General features: G+C 40.3%; 1 protein-coding gene across 19 annotated transcripts in view; it reads right to left on the reverse strand.

The window, feature by feature from the left end:
- Positions 1-20,531, reverse strand: part of MYT1L (myelin transcription factor 1 like) — a 556,234-nt gene extending 535,703 nt beyond the window's left edge. For 7 of the 19 annotated variants that reach the window (XM_064363820.1, XM_064363814.1, XM_064363818.1 and 4 more), the window contains exon 1: positions 15,242-15,719. The gene's annotated coding sequence lies outside the window, so the exon portion shown is untranslated. Of the gene's footprint in view, positions 1-13,395; positions 13,911-13,991; positions 14,175-15,241; positions 15,720-20,149 lie in introns of those variants that run through there. The other 12 variants (XM_064363815.1, XM_064363810.1, XM_064363802.1 and 9 more) reach the window with 11 other exon arrangements.
- Between the last annotated feature and the right edge of the window lie 2,357 nt (positions 20,532-22,888).

Consider the following 22,888-nt stretch of genomic DNA (forward strand, 5'->3'; position numbering starts at 1 on the left):
TAGAAAGAGAGCTCACAACATTCCTTTACCCAACTATGCAACCAAAAAAAAAAAAAAGCAAATAAACAAATAGAAAAATGAAGAAACATTCTGCTCCATGGACCTGTGGCTGCATCTCCCCTATCAGGTCAACCCTGAAAGGCTGACATTTGATACTGTACCCATCCCCCACACCCCAAGGTCCCAGCTGTTGCCTGTGGTCCCTGCAGATCCTGGATCTGAACACAGCCAAGGATTTGATTTCAAAACTACAAATGACATGTAAGGTACGTAAGGGTTTGATAACCAAGACCAACAAGAATCAGAAAAGGAGGTTGATGTCAAATCCAAGCTGACAACGCATGAGAATGAAGACATGCACATTGTAGTTCCCTCCAGACCAAATCACACAGATGTGTGTGTCCAACCTGGATATTCTATGCTGATGTATCCAGACAAGGACGCGGCCGAGTGGCCCGGATCAGGCTACTGCTCTGCCTTATCTAATAAACATTCTCCAATTCTCCCTATCTAACTGGAAAGAGATCACCAGATGTGAGATGCACAATAATGCTGGTCTCAGATGGGTAGATAAGCAGAGAGCCCCAGAGCTGCCTTCCTGTTATTCAATGAAGCACGGGATGCTGTGATCTAAAGAATGAGAACGATCTCCTGTCACAGGACTTTGAGGGGCACCATTCACATTGGTGTCAGTGTGAATGGGAGTGTCGGGCATGCTTGGAGAGAAGGTCTGGCCTCCCACCCTCTCTCTTCTCCAGGTAGGGCTGGCTCTTAGACAGACATACGTTGCTGAAAGACAGGGGAGCAGGACAAATAGAGAAGCAATGTGAGGTCTCCGTTCCTACCCATACAAGGCCCTTGTTTTACCCCCAAACCTTGTATATTTGGCCTGGGGTGACTTAAACCCATCACTTCTGCAAAGACTGTCTGGAACATAAACGTGGTAGTGTGCACCGGCTTCAATGTGTTAACAGGTATCCACAAACAATTTTGTATTCTAAATACGTGTCCTTCCCACAGTTAGGTCCTCAAGTTACCTCAGAGTGCAAAGGAATCCTAACACTCAGTGACAAGTACTGGAGGTCAAATTGTGTGTGCAGCAGTGCTGCTGTGGGGAAAACAAGCCTGGACTTACGGGCGACAGTGAGGAGAGACTACAGTTGTAACTTCACACAGCATCTCTATCCACTGGGGTTTGGAAAGGGGACTTGTGGAAAGGATGGGATCGTAGGGAAAACAAGGGAACAAAGCCGCCTGTGTCACGCTCCCTTGGCCACACCTCCCCATTCTGTCTCTGCTTATGTTTAGTGCCAGACTGCTCGCCTCCCTCCCCACCGTCTCTATCTTTGGCTTCTGATAAGGTTGTTTCCTTTCATTAGCAACTGAGAAACAGAACCATAATATATTCTCTGTCTAGCTCTCCCTTTCTCTTTCATGTGCCTGCACTTCTGTGGCCCAGGGCAGTGGCTCATGACTGTAATCCTGGGACTTTGGGATGGTGAAGCAGGAGTTCAAGACCAGCCTGGACAACATGGTAAAACCCCATCTCTAGAAAAAAAAAAATTCAAAAATTAGCCAGGTGGAGTGACATACACCTGTAGTCCCAGCTACTCAGGTCTGAGGTGAGAGGATCACTTGAACCCAGGAGGAAGAGGCTGCAGTGAGCTGTGATTGCACCATGGAACTCCAGCCTGAGTGACAGAGTGAGGAAAAAAAAGAAAAATATAAATAGCACTTCTGAGGATTACTAAGTATTTTCATCACTAGTAGCTTTTTTTGACAGTTTCATTCTATGCTTTCTATCCTGTTCCCACTCTTCTTACGTTTAGATCCATGGAGATAGAGACAAGGTCTGTATCAGGCTAACAAGGACAGAGGAGAACATATTCATTGCATCAAGGGCATTTCACTCAAAAGCTGTGGTAGAAGACTATTGTAACGTGGGGTGTGGAGAAATGGGAAGAAAGGCAGGTTCTAGCCAGAAGCAAGGAGGGAGAAGGAACAGCAGGCTGTCACAGAGAGAGGGGAACATGTCTTTGGCTACTTGGAGAATTAGCTAATGGTTCAGTGGCTGCTGTTTGAAGAATGAGTGAAGCAGAGGATTCTCAAATTGTCAGTGTCCTAGGCAGAGGAGAAGAAGAAAAGAATGAAAATCGCAATGAACTTAGAGCTGAAGAAATTATAGTTTTGCGTTCCTTTCAGAATATATATGAATTAAGGATTCATATTGTATATTCACTATCTTCAATACATCAATTAAGACTGGGTGAAGGAAGGAGTTTTTCTCTGTGTCCTCGGCATAGTGATAGCATTTTTGTAAAAAGCAAAGCCAATAAAATTCAGTACATTGCTTTCTGAAGATCTCAGCTGATTAAAAAAAAAAAAAAACTTGGAAAATCAAGTGCAATCAGTGGTTTGCTGGCCCTTAAAATGTGCTGTCTCCACTACTGGCTGTCTTAACCCAAGCTCAGAGGTGGGCATAGCAAGGGTTCCAGGAATCAGTCTCTGGAGAGGGTCCAGAGCTCAGCAGAGATAATGCCTGGTTAATTTAAGTGGGATCTGAAAGCACATAACAAATCTCACATTCTGAATAGGCTTTACTTAGTTTGAAATTAGTTGAAAATACCTGCTTTAAAAAATGGAAATGATGTAAGGAGGTAGACAGAACATTTCTCTTCAAAGACTGAATATAGGGAAAGACCCTACTTGGTATCACACAGGCAATGGGGATGAATTCACTACTATAGCAAAGTGCCAGGGGCGTGGCTGTGTAATGCTGTCTTGGTCTGCAATGGGGATGAATTCACTACTATAGCAAAGTGCCAGGGGCGTGGCTGTGTAATGCTGTCTTGGTCTGCAATGGGGATGAATTCACTACTATAGTAAAGTGCCAGGGGTGTGTCTGTGTAATACTGTCTTGGTCTGCAATGGGGATGAATTCACTACTATAGCAAAGTGCCAGGGGCGTGGCTGTGTAATGCTGTCTTGGTCTGCTCCTAAACATCTTTAAGTAAAATACGATTTATACTCTTACTTTTAGAGATACGATACCTTCTGCAAGTCACGTTTAAATTTGATCTTAGTATAGAAGCATGAGCTCTTACTAATTCCAAAGCCACGTTGAAACCTAAATTAAATGGCTTACTTATCTCAGTACATAAGTGTATAAATAACGTTGGGGCCCAGCCCTCACTCTAGTTTAGACACCATTATATGTTTATTTTTCTAACATACCTCTCTGTGTGAAGAAAAAAGAAAAAAATTCTTATTTGTACATAGTGATTTTCATAGCAAAGGAGAAATAACTACTCTCATTATTTTCTTTAATGTTTTTAGCTGTTTTATGACAATTCTCATAGAGTTATTTTTGTATAACATAAGATCAAGTAACTCTTTAACCATCTTGTAAATCATTCAATAAGCAACAAAACTCCACCAACCAAGAAACTTCTAGACTGTCATATGTTTAGATCATAGAATGAAATGATATGTATTTTTGGAGCATTTTAAAAAGCAAACCATTAATAGTTTTCAAAATGAAACTACCTCCCATATATATTTATGTATAACTTCCCCCTAAAGTCACTCTAAATTATGTACAAATCACGGGTGATATAGCAGAATGAATAATTAATTACACACTATCAAATATCATTTAATAATTACCATTCAGAACACTACATCTACTTACCACACATACCATATTCATAGTAATACAGAAAGCCTGGTCGTTTGTTCTCCAGTATCCAAATTACACTGGTTTTCAAGGCTTATCCCAGATTCGAACTGTTCACCAGCTCTCGTGGCCACTGGCCCTGACAAATGGCTTGCTCTTCTGTACTTTCTTTGTTAACATTAATTTAATTTAATATTAAGTTCTGAGATAAATGTGTAGGACATGCAGCTTTGATACATAGGTAAACACGTGCCATGGTGGTCTGCTGCATCTATCATCCTCTCACCTAAGTATTAAGCTCCACATGCATTAGCTATTTATCATGATGCTCTCCCTCCCCCAAGACAATCCTAAGCAAAAATAACAAAGCTGGAGGTATCATGCTACCCAACTTCAAATTATACTACAAGGCTACAGTAATGCAAACAGCATGGTACTGGTACAAAAACAGACACTTAGAGCAATGGAACGGAATAGAGATCTCAGAAATAAGGCTGTGCATCTACAACCATCTGATCTTCAATGAACCTGACAAAAACAAGCAATGGAGAAATAATTCCCTATTTAGTAAATGGTGCTAGGAAAACTGGCTAGCCATGTGCAGAACATTGAAACTGAACCCCTTCTTTACATTCAAAAATTAACTCAATATGGATTAAAGACTTACATGTGAAGCTTCTCTGTGCTTTCTATCTCAGGGACACTTCACAGACTCACTTGGGCAGCTCCAGAGCGCTCAGTATGTTTCTGCTAGTGTGTCCATTGTCCCTGAGAACTTTTGGGGTATTGTTGATATTTAACCTTTTCTCTTGTTGTCTTGGGTCCTCAGCTGGATTTTCATTTCTTAAGGGCAAGGACTATGCCTTACACTGGCTTAAGCTTTACCTGTACAGACATTCTGTAAATAAGTGTTTGGTCTTTTGAAAACGATTGTTGTCAGCCAAAGTAAGCATTAAATTGAAGATGTAGAAAATCATCAATATATTCTCTGTCTATAGAAAGTTTTGTGGCTGGGCGCGGTGGCTCACGCCTGTAATCCCAGCACTTTGGGAGGCCGAGGCGGGCAGATCACGAGATCAAGAGATTGTGACCATCCTGGCCAACACAGTGAAACTCCGTCTCTACTAAAAATACAAAAAAATTAGCCGGGCATGGTGGCGCACACCTGTGGTCCTAGCTACTTGGGAGGCTGAGGTGGAAGAATTGCTTGAACCCAGGAGGCGGAGGTTGCAGTGAGCTGAAATTGTGCCACTGCACTCCAGCCTGGTGACAGAGCAAGACTCTGTCTCAAAAAAAAAAAAAACTTTCTATTAGGGGTTTGGTTTCTTAAACAGTATGTATCTTTGATAACATAAACTCTTTAATGAATATGTTTACCTATTTTATGATTATGAAGATAGTGGTAGTGCCTATAGCAATCCTATAGATTTTTGTGGGCTTTGCATGATATCACCCATGTGGAAAGCACTCATTTTACTGTATGTGCTAAGTTCTAGCCATTGTTATTATTATTGTTTTCAGGGTACCTTCCTGATCATCTGTTTTTATTAGTTTATCAATATAACTTATCAATAGTTGTTTGAATTTGTATAAAAGAGTGTATGGGCCCTTGGCACTTAACATGACTTATTTTATGATCTTCCAAAAGTATGATTTTTCTAGTTGGTCTATGTTTACAACATCTCACTCTAAGTAAGAATTGGAAATAGCCAAGTTGTATGTCTTAAGCATATCTCTATTGCCTGTCAATTTTTTACTATTTTAAATTTCAAATGGACAAAAATGTTTCTGCGATTTTTTTCCTTCCAGCCCCATTCATCCTACACATAGCTACCTTTCTTTCTTTTCACGTCTCCGTTTATTTCCCTGTGAGAATCATTTCCCAATACTTAGAGAAAAGTGTCACATGTACAAATTTGCACTTTTGAAGTAGTGGATTGTCTTGTCAAATAAAACATACCCATGTCTGAATTTTCCCAATGGAGCCTCCTTGGCAATAGTGGCCTGGAAAGGCTCCTTTGACTAAGGTGAGAAGTCTGAGACTCAGGTGTGGAGAGAGACCACCATCCCTCCTTGACATGAGCTTGGTTCTCAGACTCATTTCCTTTTCCCACTGTGGCCATGACATTCTTCTCTATTTTACTGGGATATTTTGAGGACAATATTCAGGCCCGCTCTTTTGAGTTGGTGAAGAACATGCCATTGGCTACCGTGGTAAAAGCTTAGTGTTTATTTGTACCCATGAGTTCTTGCTTGTCATTTTGGGTGCCTTCTGCTCTAGGCGACCAGAAGTAGGACATGGATTGTATAATAAATTTTAGCTGCTAAAAATGCATTTCTGCTTAACCTGCGCATACCCTAAATACTGCTTTTGAAAAGAAAGGTAAGACATAAAGCTGACGGGGCTATTTCCTTAAGTATTACGCCAAGTCATGTCAATGGCATATACCTCACTGGCCTACATGACGAGGTGTTGGGAAGACTCATATAGTCAGCAGAGTGGATTGAGAGAAGCCAAGAGGTCACTGTGGAACCACCGCGGCACCTACGTTTCCGTAAATAGTCAGGGTGACCCACCACCTATAGCTGGCATAATGAAATTCTTGTGTAAAGCCAGATAAAATTGTGGTTACAAAACAGATACAATTAATAGAGAAAATAACTCATGGGAAAGTTCCGTTTCAGTCACGTGTCTGAGTGTCACACAGTCCAGTGATTTTTCCAGATGACCAAGAAGCGTGTGATGAGGTGAATTTCGTGTCAATCCGCCTGACCTTAGTAGTCCCAAATTAAACTCATCCATCAAGCAGTAGCACCTACTCTCAATACTGCAGGTTTCTGGCACTGGGTTTGCATTTGCACTTCTCTGCAAAATGGTGATGAACAAGGGGCCTGTTGGCATGGCCCTGCTGATAGCATGGCGCCTGCCGTTACACCGTGATGCCTTTGAAATCGCTCTCTGGGCGACTATACCAAACACGCAGTCATCCAGTGTTAGAACTGGGACTCCCTCACTTTAAACAAGGGTAACAAGGGGCAGAAAGCTGCAGTGATTTGTTTCAAGTCATCTCCAAATTCCATGGAGAGCTGACCAAGGAGGAGGAAGGTCTTCCCAATGCAGGACTCTTTCACAGGGACTTCATGTCATTGTATAAGTTGACTATGGATGGAAAATCTCACTTAGAAAATTTAAAAAGACAAAAAATAAAAAATGACAAAATGTTTAATATTAGGTAAAAATATCCTCCCAGAGAGTAATGGAAAAATGAAGTTTTCCTGTGTCATGGGTCATTTTTAACATTTGGGAGAATTAGTCAGAAAGTTATAGCACATGTGCAACCTAGCTGGTGTAACCAAACCAGGCAGAGTAGTCTTTCTGACTCTCAGAAGAGTCCAAAATAATCAGTAAAGGGATTTTGTAATCGTCCTCCTGACCATGCCCTTAGTTACGAATCTCGAAGCAGGAGCCAGTAGAGACGCTAATGCAAGCCAAAAAATTGGAGGCCATGGTGTCAGATGGGCCCAAATCACATGCTCCCCAGTCAAAGGAGAAAGGGAGAGAGACTCGATCTTGGAGGAAGGGTGAGACATGTGAAAATCATTTGCTGATTTTTTACTGATAGGCTTATTTTTCCATGCTGACGGCCCAATCAGCAAGGCTCACACTTCAGTGAAGCCTTTGAGGCTAAAACACGTGATTCCATTTGCATGTGTTGGATTTTGAAAATGTAAAGCATGAAATGTGAACTATCACTGACTCCAGCGCTCCTCACACAACTTCTGCATCTAATCCTGGGAATGTTGATATTTAACATTTGGAATATTTATCACAGGCTTAGTGTATTTTCTAATTCCACATTTCATATACATATATTGAAATACGAGGTGATAAAAATGAGATGTGACCTGTTGTCTCACAAATTTGCCTTTCCACTCTCACTAACCCCTAGGATCAGATACTGTTTTGATCATTAACTTTAAAATTAGATGAACAGGTGGCTTTGCCCATTTGTAAACAGGTGTGTTAATTGTCTCTGGAGAACAGGCACACCATTTCTTGGCTGGCACTATGGGTGTGGGTCTCTTAGGGAAAAGGGTTGTTTTTGAGCTCATATAATCCCAGTAACATCATATTAGCTAAAAAAACATTTGGGCAGCAAAACTCTCTCCATTCTTGTTCTCAGGACTATGAAAAGAATCGCAAAACATCTTGGAAGATTCAGAATACAAATTCAGTGGAAAATTTCACATGTTAATTCAGTACCAAATGTGCCACATTAAACAAAAGACAAGTAATAAATTGGCCTGAAATTTATCTGAGCAGATTATTAAGATTTTCTTCCCCATTATATACAAGAATGTGGCATCAACCAGCTCCTCTCTCTTTATATAACCTCAGAATTCCATTTTTAAGCAAAGACATGTGGCTTTTTGATGCCTGAGCTACTTAAATTTCCAGACTCTGAGAGAATATCAAATGCGAATTCTAACCTAAACTTGTCTTTTACAGGGTGTAATGGCAAAATTCTTAATTCTGAATAGGCAGGTATGTGCAATCAGGTCTGACTCAAGGGAAATGTGGCAAATAGCCATTGGAATTGTCTGAAATGCATGACCAGTTTCTAATTTGAATTCTCCTCTCCTCCTTCTTTTGATGTTTCTGCAGCCAATGGTGAGCCGGTGGATAACCAGGTCGGCCTCCCCTTTCAGCTGTCTGCACTGTGGCAGGACTGCTATGTCACAGAGAAGGCAGAGACAAGTGAGCATGACACAGGGCATCTTCCCATTTGCTTGGAAGGTTGGCCCTCAATCAGTAATCTAGGGCTTCACCACGCCACATCCAAAATGTTCTGTTGTTGATCTCCTGTATCAACAGCTCAGAAACTGCAAAACAGACCCCTGACAGTTTCCAGCACCTTCCTCCACACAGCATTCTGTTTAGTGTTTCATGCATTCTCAGGTGAGCTATTGTGACTCTGAATAATGTGAGGGGACAGCGAGTGTGCAGTTAGAAACCAGGAGGGGTGAGGGCTAACTATCCAAACCTTCAACAATCTGTAACTCTAGATTTCATAAGAAGTCAGCACACTTAGATCATGTGTGCTGTCGAAGAGAGAGCATGCTGATACAACGCGGTGCTGTTGAGTGCTGAGTTTTGAAATGCTCACCCGGATTCCTGAAGTACTGATCACCCAGGAAAGGGGTCTCAGAGATCACGCAACTCTTCTTCTTAAGTCATAAACGTGCTTTAATCTATTTCAAAATGCATTCAAGAAAAGTAAACCTAGAAGTATTTATAATTACCCTTTATCAAAAATATGTATATATGTGTGTACACACACACACACACACACACATATTATTTGACTTTTTGTGGAGCAGAAATTTATTACTCAGTTCTGTCTCTTTTGGCTCTGCACATAGTAGGTGCTCAATATATGCATGTTGCATTAATTACTCAGTTAATGGCGTTAAGAGGGAAGGGAGGCGCTGACCTTAAGGAGTCTCGCCTTTTGTCTTCAGCATTGACTTTGACATTTTCCTTCCAGAAGAAGAAAGTGAGGAGAGCCCCTGGCTGCCCACCCACCATTGTTGCTAACTCCAGCTGGTCTGTCACTGAAAACTTTAAAATGCAGAATCTAAAAATAATTAATATATGTGCAAGTAGGTTCAGAGGGAAGAAAAACAAAAGGGAGATCTGCTGCCCCAGCAGCTGAAAAGTCCCACTGGGGTGCAGACACAGTTCCTGGTCTTGAGCACTGAGCGTCTTCCTAGAGTGACGTGTAAAAGCCCCAGAGCCTCTGCCCCGGGCATAAGGCTCTTGGTGTTGGCAGCGTGTCAAGGCTCGTCCACGGCTGTCTTTCTCCTACTTTCTTCAGTGTGCTTGGTCTTGGGAAAGCGCTCACACAGTAAGAGGATGAGAGGGATGGACGGGGTTAAATGCATCGCATGGTGCTCATTCACACCACGTTAGCCAGAGGAACACTACAATTAGGCATAAAATTTTATTTCTGTGAAATATACTCTAAGCCCTAAAAAAGCCAGTAAAGAATTTCCCTGGGGTTGGGGCGGGGGCGGGGCGGGTAACAAGGAGAAACCAAAGCGATTACTCTTGAAGATAAACAGCACAGCACCATTGGAACAAGTACCACCATTGACACCAACTGACCGGATATGAAGCCAAAAACAGGCTTGAATCCAGAAAATGCAAGTAACTGTGACTTATCCTATTGATCACTAAAAAATCAGAACCACTGAATAATACACCTACTTTCTAGATTTCCAAGTTATCTGCAAAGTACGAGTGGTCTCTGTCTCATGAAGGAAGCCAGCAAGCCTATCTGTGGAAAAGCCTGGTTCAGATGAAGCCGCAATCAGCTGTCATTAGCACGCAGAGCAGAACAGTTTCATTTTTGCCATCCCTTATAATCATTTCCCCCTCGTTCCTGCAACTGGTGATGAGCAACGCTTTCCACGACCCAGACAACAAACAGCTGGATGGATGCCAAGAGACCACACATCCGTGGTCTACCATGCCCTTTTTAATCAACTTCCTAATTAAAAAATGCCATGCTGGCAAGAGGTATGAAGGAAGTAGGCTTGGAATATATTTTACGAAATAGCATCCCCTAATCCTGGGGTTGGTGAAAATCTGTGTTCTTACAGATGTTGATGAGTTTTTCTGGTGCAGAGATAGAATCAATTTGTTTGCGCCTGGCCCTCAAGACGTATTAAATTTATCCTGGAGGAAACTGGATTCTGAAAAGCTCTTGCCCAGATGCATGAGGGCAGGTGGGAGTTTCAGAGAAGCACAGGGTCCACCGGCAGATGCGGCACTGGTTTCCGAATGTTCACAATCTACCAGACAGCTCCAGAGCAGACTCGGTTTGATGGCTCTCCATGGGGTGCCCTGCAGACTCGATTATTTCTACAACCAGTCTGGCTAGCATTGTTACATGGCGACAATGCTCTGTGCCTTCAGCTTCTGCTCAGATGGCACAGGCTGGTGGAATACGTGCACCAGGGAGGGGAGGTTGGGCCAAATTTAAAGTCAGCCTCTAAGAATGGTCCATTGCTTTTAGGGTTCAGTGGCGGGGTAGCCCCTGGAATCGAGAGGTGATGCTGACTGTTGAAAACCCGTTCTGTGGAGGGCCATTAAGACACACTAGCATTTAGGTTGAGATAATGGCACGAAGGCACCACTCAGAACAGTGTTTGAGCTAGAAATCCTATAATGAAAATCTTTGTCAATGTACTAAAAACAAGACCCCCCCATAAATTATTAATTCATGAGTTGTTTGATTTAGAGCCCTAAACCTGACATTCCACACTTGAAAATTTCTCAAGCAAATGTCCAATACCCTTGAAGTAATTTTCTTTAAAGCAATTGGAGTGTTCTATCTAAACAGTCAGACCTCAGCAAAAAGCAGTCAGTGTGTAATATTGAGTCCTAAAGTTCTTTCAACTATATTAATGAGTGCACAAACACATCTAAAGCAGGTTTACATGTTACACATACTAAACCCATGGCTCAAATATTGTCAGCTTACACACCTTTTCACACTGGCATTTATAAAATGCACATATACACACATTCACAAAACCATGGAAGAGATGAATTATAGTACTCCTAAGAGTGCAAGAATACATGACAGCACTGAATTTTAAAGGAAATAGAGTCAAATAACCTTTTGAAAAATAAAAATGTTTATCTGTTTTTTTTTTTCATTCACTATCAATGAAAATCCCACCAAAGCAAAGCCCTCTGTGGCTGCAGTGAGCAGAGCAGGCCCACCGAGACAGCAGACGCCCCACACTGACCAGTGTGGCCCACACAAGGCATTTAAGTCAAAGAGGGCTTCACTTTGGACGAATGTCTTAGAATCACATTGACTGATTAAAAATGTTGCCATGAAAGGCTGTTTTTCTTTCCAAAGTTGACATTCAACCTTAGAGTCAAACTAGACAGAGAAAAATTCCCTTAGAATCACCTTTTCAGACAGGTGCACATCACCCTGTTTCCAGCTCTGGGACCTTCCATTGTCTTTGCCCGAGAGCCTATTCCACAGCCTGAAAACAAATGTGATGGAGACTGGCACGCAGGGCTCCATGAAATGGAGACCAATATGACACAATTTTGACCCTAAAAAAAAAAAAAATAAAACAGCTGGGCTCCACCTTTGAAGGCAGCCAGGCACAAAGAGCATTGTGGAGAAGGGGCTTTCAGGGACCTCCTCTGCGTAGAAATACAGAGTGAGGTTAAAAAGTAAATGCTGATATTTTGCCCCAAGAAAGTTACAAACCATCATAAAGCTAAAAGCAGCTATATTAATCATAGGAAGCTTGGTTCAACTCTAAAATGAAATGCAACAATGAGAAAATAATGGAAGTATGACTTTCTGACTTTTCTCTAGGCAGAATTTCATGAATCTGCTTGAAAACAATTTGGTATTTAAAACTGCTTGAGTTAAATTTTTAAAAACTTCATTTTTCTTCATTGTAGTTTACCAGCAAATTTAAAACTGAAAAGAAAAAGAAGTATGTGTGTGTGTATAAACACACACATTGAAATAAAAAATAGATAGTTTACCTATTATGCAGAAAAAGCCCAATGTGAGTACTAAGAAACTTGCAGGATGAGAGGGAAAATGATCAAATCCAAGTTTCAGCAGCTTCATATGAAGGGTTAATATGTTTTTCAACATCTTGTGTTTGAGGTTTAGATTCATTAAAGGTACTTTCTTTCTTTTTTGAAAAGGTGTATTTTTAAACAGAAAATATTTCCCCTCCCCCCGAAAAGTTATATTTTCTGTCAAATATTCACTGTTATTGTTTAAGGCAAACAGCTAAAGTAAAGCAACTCTTTAGGAAAACAGCTTAAAATAAAAGCAAAATAAAATCAAGTGATCTAAAATATTCAGGAAACTATAAAAAGACGGTTAAAGAATGACAATTTCTACTTGAGTTCTACCTAAAAAGCAGGTGAGATAATTAGGTCAGTTAAAATGAAAAACCTTGCCTTTTAGGGAGAATAGGAATTATTAAAACAGGATAGAACTATTTATCAGTGAATTCCCCCAGATGGAAGTATGTTTAACTAAATATTAAAACACCCATATTGCAGTAGTACAGTCATAGAATTATATAAGAAATGTGTCACTGATGACAATAGAAAATTATGATTCCGGCAGGCTCTTTATTCTTACTTCTCAACTCACAAGACTGATTTGGAAAAACGATCTCCATTTTTCTGAAAAGGACTGAGAGTATCACTGGTTGTGCTAATTTCTACATTTCCCAGTTGTAGATTCTACAGATCAATAGAAACTTCGGTTCATTATCACAATCTCCAGTAAGTTGCTGGTTAAATTAGCTAAAATCATCATCCAGCTAGTAAAAATACATACTAGTCAAAACTAATTATGTCTGGGCTTTAATTGAAACAACATTTGCTAATTTTGCTGATCTCGATGCACGGTTTCAGAAAATATTAATTAAACACATTGAATAATGGCTGCTGTAAGTTTCTAAAAACAATCATCTCTAAACAGTTAATTTCCACTTCAGACACATGCACAAGAAGACGGATGAAGCCGCTACCCCAAACCAGCAGCAAATGACCCTTCTTTTGTTACTGACCATCAGGAGGTGAACTTTGCTCCACTTTGGGAAGCGGAGCAAACGCTCTGGAGACGACAGGGAGCACAGGACATATTTACCTGGAGGGGTGTCAGAGAGCAGCCTGGAGACTTGGAAAACAAAGTCGCCCCAATGCGTTATCTGTGCCTGCAGCCGCTCTGGGCACCTGCAGCTGAGCCAGCGCCCGGCAGGCAGCGGTTCCCACGGCAGCCACCCCTGCCTTCCATCTTAGGGACTCACCCAGAAAATTCTGCAACCTGCTCCACGACTACAAAACTCTTGTAATGCTTTTGAACGCCCACCGTTTGTTCTCCATTCATCCAGTCAACCTTGCTCTGCCCATCTCTCTCTACCGGCGCTCAGGCAAGGGGCCACTTCTCATCTGTATGCTAATTATTTTGCCACATGGACAAAAGTAATAATGCTTTCAGACAGGAAACTAACAGGCCCGAAGTCGAAGATGGAAATTAATAAGTTGACACCACTAGACGACAGGGAAGACGGGCATGCGTACAGCGCGCTGCCGGGCGGGCGAAGCGCAGCCTCCATCAAAAGGCAGCAGCAGCAGACAGCGCCGGGCCGCGAGTCCCGCCTGCGCCGCGTGCACCGGGCTCAGGCTCCCTCCGAGACCACGTCCCTGCGGCACCAGAGCCTCGGAAGCCTCCTGCTGACTTACCCTGGCGCAGGCTGCCTCCTTTCAGCAGCACAAAACACATCCACTTCCCCAAATCCTAAGGTGGGAGGGAACTTCACTGCTGATCTAGATATTTTTCAAGCTACAGCTGTGGATTAAACCAGTCATTTCCAACCTTCCTGTGTATCAAGCTTGCAGCACAGGCAAGAGTGGAGATGTGTGCTGTGTGCTGCTTGCCTGGTACCCACAGGCCCCTAAATCTCTAGAGCAGAATGTGTATCATGAGCAGTGCTGTATTTAATGTAATAGATGAGAACTGTAAATACCGGAGTCAGGCTGTTAGCAGCTACCGGCTAGACAATATATCTACAAATATCTCCCCTATCATTGATGTTATGGTAAATTCATGCTGTGGCCAAAGAAACCTCACAAAAGTAAGCTGAACCTACAGTATTTTAAATGGCATTACTGGTTAACATCCAGACAAAACAAAAAGCGGTCCTGAAGCTTGCCACTTCTTAAAATAAAATATGGTAACACAAGAGTTAACTCTAACTGATTCTTACAATCTTTTCTGGGTTGCCAACCACACTAGATTATTCTGTTTCAGTATGAGCTTCTTGTATCATTTTCTTTTAAAACAAAAGATATTAAACTATTTGTCTAAGAAAATAAAACATTTTTACCTTTTATTATTGTTTGAAGACAAAAATATAGAAAAAGTTTTCTTTGAAAAGACAAGACCTAATAAGGTTTTGAAAATAACTAAAGGAACATAGATACCTGACGTTCATTAGCATTTTTCTGGCTCAAAAAAGTGCTGATTTTGTAGCTGGCTTCTTGAGTCAAGCCATAGACGTGTTACTCTGGTGGTGACTACACCATTTCACTCTCTGCAAACCTCTCCTATAACACTCACCGCTATGAAAGGCTACATTAAATCATAAAGGCTACTTTAGCACCTCCCACCCTCGCCCCTGGAAACTAGCCTTGAATACACAGACTCATGTTTAACAACAACTCTGGGCAGCATGCAGACATATCGGTGCCCACAATGGCATTATCCTGAAGGAGAAGCTCTGTGTGAGAGAGGGTCCATTGTCGGCGGGTTCACACGCCAAGCCAAGGCACTTTAGGAAGTGCTGTGTATGAATCAAACGAGAGCTGGAGATAGGCAGGCAGGTGGAGAAACAACTATCTTTGAAGTACTTAAGAGAAGAACTGAGAGCTGCAACCACCAGGCAAATTAAAAAAAATCCTATGCAACCTTTACAATAAAAGGAAAGAGGTACCTTTTTGTGGAATAGCTGGTGGCCATCAAGCCAAATCCTGTTCCGCAGTCTGCTTCTCACACACGCAGGGCTCTGTCTGCCGTGGAGAGACCATCGCACGTGCTGGTCACAGTTCCCTCTGTGTTTCCATTCCATTCACCCCTACCCTCCGGCACCTGCACTCCACCAGCCCACCATCCACAGTGAGAGTCGAGAGCAGAACAGCACAAGGGATCAGCCACTGCAGGCTTTCCACAGAGCACAGTGCTGACTGTGGTTTTTGTGGGGAGACTGACGGACAAGCCCCAAGTTACCAGGAACACCCTCTTCCAGCTCTCAGAGGTAATTCCTCCGAAGACAGAGCTCTTCCCTGATGTGTTGGGACCAGACTTGCTGGTTACTACAGAGGCTGCAATTCCCTTCCCATCAAGCCCTGCTAGATACCACTGCAGTCTGAAAGCAAGGAAAGATTTAAGAGAATGTCCTGTACTGTTCCATCTTCTCACAACACAATACTCCTTACACTATGACTAAAATATTCCCCCCCCCAACTTTTCCAATAATCACCACGTGGGGAGCAGAGATTATTTTAAAAGAGGTACATGGTGGGAAGGTTTTCCCAGAAGAACAGCCCAACACAGCAATGCTTATCAGTCTTTCTCCATCTAATAAATAAGCATTTATGCATTCTTTCTAGTTTTTTAACACCTGGCTTACATTTTCTCTACCATCTCTGATTACTTCTACAGATACCCTGAGGACTCATTATGATGTCAAAGCCAAAAACACTTCCAATGTGGAAACATGCATAGAAAAATCATTGTGTGTGCTTGAACAATGCAGGTGTGAAAAAGACACAGAGATAAGAGAAGGTGGCAAAACAGACAAACAGGGACTGAACTAAAGAGACAGAGGACAGAAGAGAGAAAAAGCAAAGTGGAGAGAGAGAGAAGAGACAAGACACAAAGATATTACAAACTGAACCACATTGCATTAAAAGAGCCCACTGATGGAAAAAATGGATAGCTATTGCCTTCAAATAATCTAATATCAGGAAAATTATATAATAAATTACTATAAAAGTAGAACATTTGTATTATTTTGTATGAGTTGTGGTCACTATAGGCAATATTTTAAATATGAGGGTATGCCAATTAAAAATATCTTTTTAATGGCAGCAACCATGATATGTAGATATGGCACTGCCCCCAACCACACACACACAAACACAAATCTACATCCAATTTCTTCTTCAGGTTTGTGATATCTTTTGTCTTCAGTTTAGTTTGGAAGAAATGCAGATCAATGCCAGTTATTGTGTTGTGGTACAGAATACATTATGATGAAACTTAGCTTGGTGAAAAATACCTTATTTGCAAGTTTTTGTTCAAGTTTATTTTCAGTTACTTCTTTCTAAGGAATACTACACAATGTTTCAAATAAAAAAGGAGATATTCACAAAAAGAACTCTTAAAAACTTGAAAATAGGAAAATGCATAATGCCATTGCAATCAAATTACACTATGGAGTAATTTGATCATAAGAATTTAGCAAAACTGTAGCTCTCCCTTTCTGAGTCTACCATTCCTTTGCCTCCTGAACAGAGTTCTGGTGAGACTTTGCATCAGGGTAGACTTCCTAGCAAAGGACAACATGCATTGGGAAAACTGGTTATTGATTGAAAATTATAGCCCTGGTCTAAAAGGGATGCCCAGTCAAACCAAAGTATAAGTGCAGGGCAGAGTGGACATTACCAAAGAGCATCTGACTAGTGCCTCTAATTCCACCGATAGGATGTTTTAAATATAAAATATTTAAGAGTAAATAAGCCTTTAAGTTGTTTGAAGTTAAAATGTATCCACAACAAGTAAACAAAGTGCTTTAGATGATACATTATGTATCTTTAAAATAATATCTCTCCCTTAAATTAGATTGGCTTACAGGTAGAGTTGGAAACCTAGTTCATGCATGTGACTTTGAAAATATTATTTACTTGACAAAATTAATATTTCACAGAGAAGTAATTGGCTTTTTAAAATTACACATGTAAAATATTTATAAAAGCAGCTGAACATAATAATCAGATTATTAACTCAATGTTTTAAATTTTAAGTATAATTATGACAAATAGAAAAACTTTACAAAGCTTTGAAATTGCATAATTAATTATTCCTTTTCCCTAATCTTTTAAACATTGACACAGAAAGCAGGCAGAAAACATCAGGCAGTGAGATCATTGGGTATATTCAAGAGTAAGGTACAAAATAGATACATTTTCAAGAGAGTAAAAAATAAATAAATTAGATGAAAAACATAACAGGGACAGTGAAAACAGCACATTAAAGAAGTCTCATTCTCTGAAACTATGCACATAGTCCTAAGGTCATGCTTTGACAGCTTTTATAACCCCAAGGAAGACTATGTACTCATATTCCTCCAGGAATTTTTGTGCACCACTCATACGTGGTCACAAATTATTGAGCCTTTACCTTAATCTCAGCTTCTAACACAAATTTGTGAAATTGCCATAAGTTCTGTTGTTGGATGCGAGTTTAACTCAAGAGAAGTTGAAATTTGTGTGTCATGCATACTTTCTGCCTTACTGTGACACCAGATAGTCCTGGTGCATCTTTTCAAAGATGAATTTTATTAATAATTACGTGTATTTGGATAAAAATTTTCCAATTGAGAAGTAATAATGTTTAAAAATTTCCAACCCACACCTATACATATATACAAGTAATTTTCAACATATTCTATGTTTGAATATTTGGAAATAGAGTAAAATGTGTATGTAATGGCAGATTGAAAGTCTTTACTAAATAAAAATCTTCAAGTATAGATATCTCTGCTGCCACCATCTTCAAAACATCCAGATGTGACCACCAAGTCTTCTTCTACCTCTACCTCAACTAGCATAATCATTAAGGTGATGAAAGTGAGCCATTTTCACATTGCCAATAAACTAGGAGGAAGTCAGTCACTGTTGAATGCAATTGCTATCAGCTGCGGACAGCTCCTGGTGCTGAAAGGGAAGGCAGAGAAGCCTGTTCACAATAGCTCACTCCACCAGCCTTTGAAAAATCACAGCAAAACTGAATGAGGTGGCAAGTGCTCAGGCTGAATAGCACTGTCTACAGAACAATGGCAGCCAACTCCAAATCCTTCTATAATCACATTAATGAGATTAATCAGTGAATTAGCAGCAGTCAAATGTCAGGGAGGCAAGGAAGAATCCAACCAAGATTGGTAATTAACTTTTTGGGGGTGGGGGTGGAGAGGAAGGAAAAATCAATTGTGCTCCCTCATAGATTTTTTGTAGATGTTGACAAGTTTGATTCACAAAGCTGAAGACTTTATATACAGATCAAAAGGCGACAACATAATCCTTCATATTATATTACAGATCCGATCTCATTGATGCTTAAACTTCAGTCCTCTGAGAAAGCTGATGTCACTTTAAATAATCTTCATAATCTATCAGAATTTTATTGTTTTAAATTCTTTAAATGCCAAATTAATATTTAAAGTAAACTCGTTTCTCTGAAACTCAAGGTAAACTATGAAGAAACATGGCTGATTAAAAACAGAAGGATTATATAACAACTGCCATTGCTTATGAAAAGTGTGTGATAGTGTAGCAAGAGTTTTAAAAGTGCAATAAAGTACCATCACACAAATACAGCAGCAGTGGTCTATTCTGGTTAATAATGAAAATTTATCACTAAAGTCTAACTTTAAGGAGACTTTTAAACAATTGACTTACTGCATTTGAGGTGATAGAATCATACATGTTCCTTTAGGTCAATCAGAAAAACAAACTTTTTTTTTTTTTCTGGAATGTGGCACTTAGTAGCATTTATAACTTACAATCAACACTTTGGATTCAAAGTTCTTGAGAGGTAAAAACTTATAGGAATACAATGTTATTGTTTTCTGAAAATGAATATTGTATAAAACACTTTTTAAAATAATTACATTTTTATCTTATGGGGGGCATGACTTTATTATTTTTAAATCTGCATGACATTTATGAAGTTGAACAATTAGAAAGACCCTCATACATCTGTAAGGGTGATATTGGGATGCTTTTGTCTATGATGTTAATTTTGTTTGGTAAAAAAATAAACATTTGGACAAAAAGGCTCTTATATAAAATATTTTTACTCTAAGTAACTTAGAAATTCTTTAGCTTGTGTAGCTTTGATGGTACAAGAAACTGTCATGGTTAATACTAAATTCAAAATCTGTTCTCTGTATTTTATATAGCTAACTCTCACACAAAAACTTACATACATATTTTTGCTTTATTCAGATCTACCTTAAAACTAAAGTATACAGTTTAAACTTTTAGTTTATTAATTTAAGTGGTGCTAAAAGACATATTTCTGTTGTAAATAACATTTTGTTTCATTATGATGAACTTCAAGCATTTAAGTTAAATTTAAAAGTCTTTCTTTGAGTTTCTCCACTTAAACAGTATAAATCAACTTTCTTCTTACCGTTAGGTAAATACATCAACAATACCTAACATTTTAATTGCTTTTGGATAAAATTGCCTTTGGATAAATGATGTGCTTCATTTGTAATGTAAAGTAATACAGTAAAGTCTCTGGGAAGTTCTTGTTTCAGTATCCTTCTGTCACCCAAGCACCACTATGCAAGCATCATGTTTTGTTTTTGTTTTTGTTTCTGTTAATAAACAACATCACGGTTAAGTCATGCAACCTAATACCCAGTTTAGTTTAAAGACAGATTTTTGTGTGGATTACAAAGCCTCCAGTCCAGGAACATTTCAGCTAGCAGCCATGCTATAAAAATAACTTTAAAAAGGAGCAGACAATGGAATAGCAATCTAAGCCCTTGAACTACGGTAAAACACACCCTGCTCACCAAGTCCCAAGAATTAACCTAATGAACATCACGTACCTCACAATGACCACAACCGCTCACAAACGAAAGACAAGTTCAATTTTGGTAACTGTGCTGGCTCAGAATACACAGACAGAGAAGAAAACCCTGTTCCACCACGAGTTTGAGAGGGTGATGAAGAGCATGCATGCCACCGAGATGCAGAAAAGGTGGCTTTCTGTCTTCAGTGAATATTGATATCATAACCCATAGTCCGGGGATGAAAAAAATGAAATACACCCACCAACAATGAGTAAAAAACCAGGGGGGCTTCAAGAAGGCTGCAGGGAAAAGCTCTCTCACTCTGTTTAGCGTGCAGTAGCTTAGGGAAAAAAAATGTCGCCCGGGCAGGAATGACAAACGCAGCGCGATAGGCTCGCAGGCCGCAGGGATCTGTTTGACTTCCACACCCCCCCCATGCACACACTCCCACTCATCCTCTCCTAGGCTTTTTTTTCCACATTTTTTTTCACAAGCTCCAAATCCCCGGCATATGACCTTCTGTTAAATAGATAAAAAAAAAATTGCTTATCAGTCATGCAAATGAGGCTGAATTCATTTTCCACAACAGATGGCCTCATAGATAATGATGATGGAAGAGAGAAAATTGAATGTCTCTCACAAGGTGGCCATGGCAACCGAGAGCAGAATAATATCAATAATAAACTCACTGCATAATAAGGTTGTCAGTCCTACAAATCAAAGTCTCCAGCTAAATCAGGTATACCACCCCAGCTAGTTACCAGGTAAATAGTACACACACATGACATACACACACACTCTTCCACAGAGTGGCTTGAAATCTTTCATGGTCACTGTAAAATGTGTGTGTGTGTGTGTGTGTGCGTGTGTGTGTGTGTGCGTGTTGGTGGCAGGAAGGGGTTGGGGGAGAGAATAGTTGGATAATGAAATGACATGTGACTTTTTTCTTTTCTGTTCCTTTCATTATGTTTCTGCAATAGACTCGGTTTCATGCAGGACCTTCTAACTAGCCATATTGAAATCTGGATGCGGTACTGAAGGCTTTCTCTCCTCCCTCTGCCTCCACACTCTCGCTCGGATGTGCTGCATTGATGCAATAGCAGCTCGCCTCAGGCTTCCACCTTGGCTCCCAGGGGGACATCCTGCAAAATGAATCAGCAGCCATCCTGAGCAGGCTGATTAAAATGGAAATGGCAAGGCACATGTCTGGGCGGAACTGGAGCTCAGCTTTGCTGCTTGTCTGGCAAGCATGCTCAATATAGCTCTTGCTAATAATGGCTTACTGCCTTTCGTTTTTTAAAAAGGTATCACCCTTTTTCCCCTTAACTGACTGGTGGTGTTGTGTGTGTGTGTGTGTGTGTGTGTGTGTGTGTGTGTGTGCATGTCGTGGCGGGAGACGAGAATGGATGGTTCTATTCTTCTAATTTTCTGCTGCTCACATGCAGACTGCCTGCCTGACAGCACCATTATTTTAAAACTGAACTTACTTCAGTTTTTCTTTTGGGGCAGGGTGGGAGCGGTTGATCAGTCTTGGGGCAGAAGGGCTGATTTTAAAATCGAGCTGCCTAAAAGGCCAACATAAGATTTTTACACTCCAGAGTTAATAATTTCTAACCAAATCCGAGGCAACAGACCTCGAGAGAACTCCAATGCTGTGCTTCACAGGCTCACAGTTGGACATGCTGAAACGCAGCCTATGAAGAAACCTATTTCTGTTTCAAGGATTTGCAACCAGCCTGTTACTGTATCCTAGATATTATGCAACACAAAGAATTAAAATAGAGAGAGCTACCAGCTAATAAAATAATCTAACACAATTTAAAAAAATGAATCTCAGATATTTTGTTGTTTAAAATTCTCAGGCATAGCTTCAAGATCACCCTCAAATAAGCTTTACTTTGCAGTATCTCTGCCACATTTTTCAAGGGTTTTCAAGACATTCTGGAAATTAGACCATTATCATCTGACATAAAAAAAATTGCTGAAAAATTAGAACCAATAATTTTTCTAACCTCATTTTATTCTACCCCTCCTATACATTCTATTCTAATTTATAAACAGTCTTTAAATTTTGCTAAATTGCCACTTTTGGTTTCCTTTGGTAACAGATGCTTGGTTTTTGTGCAAAACTATCTATCTACTTATTTTTGTCTTTTTAATTCCTGTTTCTGAGATGTGATTTTTTTTTTTTCTCCTGCACTCTAGCCCCGTTGCTGCAATGTGAATCAGGAATCAATAGCGCTGCCCTAATGGAGACTCCACTCAGCACGCGGCAAGGCAGCTGCAGTCTCCTCCCTCTCTCTCTCTCTTTCACACACACACACGCGCGCGCGCACACGCACACATGCACACACACATACAGAACTAATGACGTCTGTGCAGCTTTTTCAGCTGATTGGACACCACATCGGATGTTCTGTGGAGCAAAGAATAGGAATCATTTACAGTCGGTGGAAAAAAAATGGGAGCATATATCCTGTGTGTACGACACTGATCCTCTGCTCCCGAGGCAAGCAGCACGTGGGTAAGGAGAGTTCTCCGAGTTGTGAGGCCACCGTGGGGTAAAGAGCAACTCCAAAATGATTATAGAACTGGAAAGGCAGTACAGTGGGAGTGTTTGTCCATTTTGTAAAGGACAAAGCACTCCTCTAAAAAAGAGCAAGCACAATAGTATTCCCATAAAAGTTGAGTGTTCAGGCCAAATAGTGACTTCCTGTGTATTATTTAGACATTAAAATATATATTATTACTTTAAAATAATTCCAAATGTTCTTA

The sequence above is a fragment of the Aotus nancymaae genome, unplaced genomic scaffold (genome assembly GCF_030222135.1).
Source record: "Aotus nancymaae isolate 86718 unplaced genomic scaffold, 86718_ANA_hifiasm-v0.15.2.pri h1tg000057l, whole genome shotgun sequence".
In the NCBI taxonomy this organism is placed as follows: domain Eukaryota; kingdom Metazoa; phylum Chordata; class Mammalia; order Primates; family Aotidae; genus Aotus; species Aotus nancymaae.